Source organism: Pogoniulus pusillus, unplaced genomic scaffold (genome assembly GCF_015220805.1).
Source record: "Pogoniulus pusillus isolate bPogPus1 unplaced genomic scaffold, bPogPus1.pri scaffold_62_arrow_ctg1, whole genome shotgun sequence".
NCBI lineage: Eukaryota > Metazoa > Chordata > Aves > Piciformes > Lybiidae > Pogoniulus > Pogoniulus pusillus.
The window spans coordinates 548,886-557,041 of record NW_026974712.1 but is presented as its reverse complement, the minus strand read 5'-3'; positions in this window follow the sequence as shown (position 1 = coordinate 557,041).

Below are 8,156 nucleotides of genomic sequence, written 5' to 3'. Positions count from 1 at the left end.
CTGTGGACGTTGAGACTGGAATCTTCCTGGCTTGAGGGGAAATAGGTTTTCTCTAACCTTTTCTCCTGGCGAAGAGGTGACCTCTGCCTTTGGTGCTGCTGGCTTCTTCTGGATGCTGTGTCCAGGACTTCTCAGCTGGCAGGATTTCAGAAGGAACATATCGTGCAGTCTCTAGCACGGTTCTTCACGGCCAGCAGGCTGGGTGTGTGTGTGCAGACAATTCAGAATCTGCTTCCTGGTTACCTCAGTGGCAGTGGCTGTTACCAGGAAATGGTAGGCAGCAGGCATGCAAAATGTGTGGCTGCTGGGAGTCTGAGCTCCGTAGGTAAAGGCAATGCAGGATCTGGTCCTGATAGCACAGTATCACAGCATCACAGTATCACCAAGGTTGGAAGAGACCTCATAGATCATCAAGTCCAACCCGTTACCACAGAGCTCAAGGCCAGACCATGGCACCAAGTGCCATGTCCAACCTTGCCTTGAACTGCCCCAGGGACGGCGACTCCACCACCTCCCCGGGCAGCCCATTCCAGTGTCCAATGACTCTCTCAGGGAAGAACTTTCTCCTCACCTCCAGCCTAAATCTCCCCTGGTGCAGCCTGAGGCTGTGTCCTCTCGTTCTGGTGCTGGCCACCTGAGAGAAGAGAGCAACCTCCCCCTGGCCACAACCACCCTTCAGGTAGTTGCAGGCAGCAATAAGGTCACCCCTGAGCCTCCTCTTCTCCAGGCTAACCAATCCCAGCTCCCTCAGCCTCTCCTCATAGGGCTGTGCTCAAGGCCTCTCCCCAGCCTCGTTGCCCTTCTCTGGACACGCTCAAGCATCTCAATGTCCCTCCTAAACTGGGGGGCCCAGAACTGAACACAGGACTCAAGGTGTGGTCTAACCAGTGCAGAGTACAGGGGCAGAATGACCTCTCTGCTCCTGCTGGCCAAACCATTCCTGATGCAGGCCAGGATGCCACTGGCTCTCTTGGCCACCTGGGCACACTGCTGGCTCATGTTCAGGTGGGTATCACTCAGCACCCCCAGATCCCTCTCTGTCTGGCTGCTCTCCAGCCTCTCTGACCCCAGCCTGTATCTCTGCATGGGGTTGTTGTGGCCAAAGTGCAGCACCCTGCACTTGGAGCTATTGAACCCCATCCCCTTGGACTCTGCCCATCTGTCCAGGCGGTTAAGGTCCTGCTGCAGAGCCCTTCTGCCCTCCAACCCAGTCACATCTGCCCCCAGCTTAGTGTCATCTGCAAACTTGCTGATGCCTGACTCCATGCCCTCATCCAGATCATCTATGAAGATGTTAAAGAGGATGGGGCCCAGCACTGATCCCTGAGGGACACCACTAGTGACAGCTGCCAGCTGGATGTGGCACCATTCACCACCACTCTCTGGGCTTGGCCCTCCAGCCAGTTCCTAACCCAGCACAGAGTGTTGCCATCCAAGCCATGGGCTGCCAGCTTAGCCAGCAGTGTGCTGTGGGGGACAGTGTCAAAGGCCTTGCTGAAGTCCAGACAGACCACATCCACAGGCCTCCCACAGCCACCAAGCAGTCACCTGATCATAGAAGGAGATCAGGTTGGAGAGGCAGGATCTGCCCTTCCTAAACCCATACTGGCTGGACCTGAGCCCTTTGCCATCCCTCAGGTGTGCTCTTATCACCCCCAAGCTAACCTGCTCCATCAGTTTCCCTGGCACTGAGGTCAGGCTGACAGGTCTGTAGTTCCCAGGTTCCTCCATCCCACCCTTCTTATGGATGGGGACCACGTTGGCAGTTTCCAGTCTCCTGGGACCTCTCCTGTGAGCCAGGACTGCTGGAAAATGATGGAGAGCAGCTTGGCCAGCTCAGCTGCCAGCTCTCTCAGCACCCTGGGATGGATCCCCTCTGGTCCCATGGACTTGTGGGTGTCCAGGTGGCTCAGCAGGTCCTGAACTAATTCCTCATGGATTTCCAGGGGAACACACTGCTCCCTGACCCCATCCCCCAGTTCAAGAGGCCACTTGCCCTGAACTCCTCCCTCCTTGCTGTTGAAAACTGAGGTGAAGAAGGCATTCAGGACCTCAGCCTTTTCTTCGTCGTCAGTTATAGTGTTCCCCTCCTGGTCCAGTAAGCAGTGGAGGCTCTTCTTGCCCTTCTTTTTAGCACTGATAAATTTATAAAAGTACTTTTTATTGTCCTTCACAGAAGTGGCAGCCTAAGTTCTAGCTGGGCCTTAGCCTCTCTCATTTTTCTCCTGCATAATCTGGCTACCTCCTTAAACACGTCAGGAGAAGCCTTCCCCTCCTTCCAGAGGTGATGCAGCCTCTTTTTCTCCCCCAATTCCTTCAGGAGCTGTTTGCTCATCCAGGCTGGTCGCCTTCCCCGCCGGCTCATCTTTGGGCACATGGGAACTGCCAGCTCCTGTGCCTTCAAGAGCTCCTGTTTAAAGTAGGTCCAACCATCCTGGACCCCTTTGTTCCCAAGGACTGCTGCCCAGGGGACTTTGCAAATAAGTTTCTTAAGCAAATTGAAGTTTGCCCTCCGAAAGTCCAAGGTGTGGGATTTGTTGTAGTGCCTCCCTACCTCCCTGCATATTGAAAACTCCACTAACTCGTGATCACTACACCCCAGGCAGCCTCCCACTGTCACATCTCCTACCAGCCCTTCTCTGTTGGAGAGCAGCAGGTCAAGCTGAGCTTGACCCCTAGTAGGCTCCATTAACAGCTGGGTCATGAAGCTGTCCTCCATGCACTCTAGAAATCTCCTGGACTGCCTCCTCTCTGCTGAATTAAGTTCCCAGCAGATATCTGGCAGGTTAAAGTCACCCACAAGAACAAGATCTGATGATCTTGAGCACGATAGCATGCAGATGTGCACAGCTGGCTGGAGCCTATAGGCTCATATATATATTATGTGCAGGCTTAAATGAGCTCTGCAAGAAAGGTATGCAGGTAGGTGAGCTGTGAATAGATCAAAGCATGAGGTCTGGGCCTCTGAGCATCGGAGCTATGCACTGGCATCCGAGCGTGGGGGTCTGAGCTGAGCACGTTGTTTACCTGTGCACCCCTATTTATTGATGTGGGCTGAGATTAACGGTCCCTTTGGCCACTAGAATGACCAATCAGGTTGGCAGCTAGCCAAACTTTACCATAATAGGCAGAAAGCTCTTGCCAAATATGGGGATCAGATGGGTTTACTCCAGGGAGACACGAGCTGGGTGTGTGGGGCTTACACAACTTGTTTACAACCAGGGGTCCTGGCAGAAAAACATGTCCAGGCAGGCATAGGCATAAATAAGCCTCTTTTCGGGCCTACAGGCCCTCCACAACACCTCCAAGCTCTTGCACACCTTCACCTAGCTCAGGCACAGCTATGCTGCTAAAACATGCACACTCAGCACAGGGGCAGGGTTGTTACAGTGGTAGGAAGAGCTACTGCAACTAATGCCTGGAACTCATTTCCATAGTGTCCCTCCTCTTCACGTGTGCTCACTGCCACCTGGTGGTCGTCTTTTGGGGTCTTTGGGAGGAAGGCTAACGTCTTCCTCACTCTGACCTTACTACCTTCGACCATCTGGCACCAATTGTGGGTCACAGTCTCACAGTATCACCAAGGTTGGAAGAGACCTCATAGATCATCAAGTCCAACCTGTTACCACAGAGCTCAAGGCCAGACCATGGCATCAAGTGCCACATCCAGTCCTGCCTTGAACAGCTCCAGGGACGGCGACTCCACCACCTCCCCGGGCAGCCCATTCCAGTGTCCAATGACTCTCCCAGTGAAGAACTTTCTCCTCACCTCAAGCCTAAATTTCCACCAGTGCAGCCTGAGGCTGTGCCCTCTCGTTCTGGTGCTGGCCACCTGAGAGAAGAGAGCAACCTCCTCCTGGCTACAACCACCCCTCAGGTAGTTGCAGACAGCAACAAGGTCTCCCCTGAGCCTCCTCCTCTCCAGGCTAACCAATCCCAGCTCCCTCAGCCTCTCCTTGTAGGGCTCATGTCACATTCTTGGCTCGAGTCTCCGATGTTCTTATCTCTGAATACATCATTATTCTTCATGGGAGTATTTCAAGACCCTCTCAAGCTCAACTCCCCTTGCTTTGTACTTATCTGACTGATGATGCTTAATATTAATGATCTAACCAGGCTGCTACACTCTATGTTCCCTTATCCCTTTATTAATTAATGATGTCTAATATTAATGACACAGTTAATGATCTAACCAGGCTGCTACACTCCATGTTCCCTTATCCCTTTATTAACAATGTCTAATATTAATGACACAGTTAATGATCTAACCAGGCTGCTACACTCTATGTTCCCTTATCCCTTTATTAATTAATGATGTCTAATATTAATCACACAGTTAATGGTCTAACGAGGCTGCTACACTCTATGTTCCCTTATCCCTTTATTAATTAATGATGTCTAATATTAATCACACAGTTAATGATCTAACGAGGCTGCTACACTCTATGTTCTCTATCCTTTTTCTCATATCATAGGAGTGAGCATTAGGGGTACAGTTGGGCACAAAACGGTAGGGTTAGGGGCAGAGGTTAAGGTCTGTGGCCAGAGTTTGGGACAGGGTTAAGTTTAGCCTTAGAGTTTGACCTTAGGCTGCCATCCCTGCTCAGCCTTCTCCTGTGCGAGCTCAGCTCCCCCAGGTCCCTCCGAGGCTCTCTTCACAGGGGCTGTCCCAGTGCCCCAAGCCCCTGCACAGCCTTTGCTGTGCCCTCTGCCGCACTTCCCTCTGCTCCTGACCTGGGCAGCCCAGCCCCGGGCACAGCTCCCACCTCGGCGCTGCCACCTCGGCGCTCTGCCCGGCTGCCGGCGGGCCCGCCTCCTGCCCCTGTTCTCTGCTGCCATTGGTCGGGAGGGCTGTCAGCCTCCTCCCCTGAGCGCATGCTGCCTCTGATTGGCTGTGCAGGCTGTCACTCTGCCCGGGCCTGCGGGCAGGGGCTGGGCCATGGCAGGCAGCTGGCATCCGGGCAGTGGGCATCTGTGCCCTGCGAAGGGGGCTCGGGGCACGGCCAGGACAGGCTGAAATGCTGCCTGGGCACAGGGCAGAGTGCTCGGAGCCAGCCCAGCAGAGCCTGCTGCGAGAATAACATCGCGGCCAGGGGAAAGGGAAGGGTCACAGTCCCGGGGGGCTCCCTTCTGCGGGCAGCAGAGCCTGAGAGTCACAGAGGCTCTGGGCGGGAAGGGACCTCGAGCGCTCATCCTGCACTCAGCAGGGACATCCTCGGCTAGAGCAGGTGCCCACAGCCCTCTCAAGCCTCGCCTTGACTATCTGCAGGGATGGGACCTCAACCCCTCCCTGGGCAACGTGTTGCAGTGTTCCAGCAGCTTCTCCCTGGCGCTGGCTCCAGGGGTACCAATGCCAAGAGGGGCAGCAGCAGCCAGCAGGGTTTTGCCAGGGGCAGTCATGTTTGAGCAGCCTGGTAGCCCTCGCTGAGGCCAGCCCCAGGTGGGCAGGTGATGCCAGAGCAGTGGATGTGCTTTACCCTGATCTCAGCACAGCATCTGACAGCCTCTGCCACGGCATCCCCACAGCTGAGCTGAGGCAGTGTGGTCTGGAGAGTTGGGGGGTGAGGTGAGGGGGGGCTGGCTGAAGGGAAGAAGCCAGAGAGTTGTGGTGAGTGGGACAGAGTCTGGCTGGAGGCCTGGGACCAGTGTTGTGCAGTGTATGACCTGGCTGAGGGCACAGAGGGCACTGCCAGCAGGTTTGCCACCGGCAGCAGCCTGGGAGCAGTGGTGAGAGCCCTCAGGCTGTGCTGCCATCCAGCCAGAGCTGGCCAGGCTGAGAGCTGGCTGGGGAGAAATGGAATAAAATCCATCCAGGGCAAGGGGAGAGTCTGGCACCTGGGAAAGGCCAACCCCAGGGAGCAGCATAGGTTGGGGACTGAGCTGTTGGCAGAGCAGAGCAGAGCAGAGCAGAGGAGAGCAGAGCAGAGGAGAGCGACCTGGGAGTGCTGGGGGGCAGAAGGATGCCCATGGGCCAGCAATGTGCCCTTCTGGCCAAGAAGGCCAAGGGCATCCTGGGCTGCATTAGAAGGGCTGTGGTCAGCAGGTCAGAGAGGTTCTCCTCTCTCTCTGCTCTGCCCAAGTGAGGCCACAGCTGGAATATTGTGTCCAGATCTGGGCCCCTGGGTTCAAGAAGTGCTTGAGAGAGTCCAGCCCAGAGCCCCACAGCTGCTGCAGGCAGAGCACATCTCCTGTGAGGCCAGGCTGAGGGAGCTGGGGCTGGCAGCTGGCAGCAGAGGGGCCTGGGGGCTGCCCTCAGTGCCGTGCTGAAGGTCCCAGAATCACAGCAGCACTGCGGCTGGCAGAGCCCCTCAGGAGCACCAAGTCCAAGCAGTGTCCCTGCGAGGCTCACCCTAAGCCAGAGCCCCAAGCACCACAGCCAAAGCACCTTGCCACACCTCTGGGCTTGGTGGCTCCAGCACCTCCCTGGGCAGCTCATGCCAGTGCCTGACCACTCTTTCTGGGGAAAAGGCTTCCTCCTGTCCAGTCCAAAGCTGCCCTGCTGCAGCTTGAGGCCATTCCCTCTTCTTCTGACTTCATTTAGCTGTGAGCAGAGACCAGCACCAACCTCTGCACAGCCTCCTTTCAGGTAGCTGTGGACAGCCATGAGGCCTGCCCACAGCCTCCTCTTCCTCACACTAACCATGCCCAGCTCCTTCAGTCGCTGCTCACCAGATCTGTTCTCCAGGCCCCTCACAGCTCCTTGCCCTCCTCTGCACTGGCTCCAGCACCTTCACATCCCTCTGCTACTGAGTGCCCAAAGCTGGGCACAACCCCCGAGGTGTGGCCTCAGCGCAGCAGAGTCCAAGGGACAGTGTCCTGCCTGCTCCTGCTGGGCACAGCATTTCTGATGCCAGCCAGGATGCCTTTGGCTTTCTTGGCCCCCAGGGCACACTGCTGCCTCACTCAGCTGCCTGTGCATCAGCAGCCCCAGCTCCCTTTCTGCTGCCAGCTTTCCAGCCACACTGCCCCAAGCTCTGCTCAGGGATGCCCAGTGACAGGACAGGGGGCAACAGGGGCCAGCTGGAGCAGAGGAGGTGCCACAGGACCAGAAGGGAAACCTTTGTCAGCGTGAGGGTGCCAGAGCCCTGGAGCAGGCTGCTGGGAGCCCTGCCCTGCCCTGCTGCCACCTACACCTTGCTCCTCCACCCACCTGCCTCCTCCTGCAACTTCAACCTTCTCCTGCCCCCATCACGGCCTCCTTCTTGGCACCTCCTGGCTCCTCTGGGCCAGCCAGCTCGGGCAAGAAGGTCTTGCTGGGGATGGGGGTGCTGCAGGGCCTCAGCACCATCCATCTGCTGCTGGTGGAGAGCATGCCAGCCTGGCAGAGTGTGCCACTGTTGGCTGAGACTGGATGGCAGCCAGGCCCCTCCCGTGCCCAGGCTGTGGACAGCAGCAGCCACGGGCAGCACCATGCAGACAAGGAGGGGCAGATGTGGCTCTCTGCCACCACCACCTTGCCACCAGCACTCGCTGCTCACACAGGGCAGTGCCACACTGCCACCATGCCACGCAGGGGCAGACAGGCAGGGACAGACTGGGGCAGCACAGGAGGCCCTTGGGGATGGTGAGGTGGGCACCAAGGCAGGGGCTGTCCCCAGGCCCACTGCCAGTGCCAGCAGCATGGGCTGCTGGGGAACAGCAGCTGCACTGTGGCTGCCCCTGAGGTGATGGAGTGTGCCAGAGTGGTGAGGGGCAGAGGTGGCCACAGAGCTGGAGCTCTGCTCTGCTGGGCAGGAGCAACAGCAGGCAGCAGCACAGACTGGGCTTGTGGTGCTGGAAGGCAGCTGCTCAGGGAAAGAACTTGGAGCCCGAGTGGGCAGCACATTGCCTGTGGGACAGCAGTGTGCCCTTGTGGGCCAGTGGCAGCCTGGGGGGCATCAGGAGAAATGTGGCCAGCAGCTCTAGGGAGCTTCTCCTACCCCTCCGCTCTGCCCACGCCTGCTGAGACCACTCCTGCACTACTGTGCCCAGGGCTGAGTCCACCCCACTCCAGAGAGACAGGGACCTGCTGGGGAGAGCCCCATGGGGGCTGCGAGGATGCTGCAGGGACAGGAACATCTCTGCTGTGAAGAAGGGCTGAGAGCCCTGGGGCTGGTCAGCCTGGAGAGGAGAAGGCTGAGAGGGGACCTCAGGAGTGTCTGGAATGGCTGAGGGGT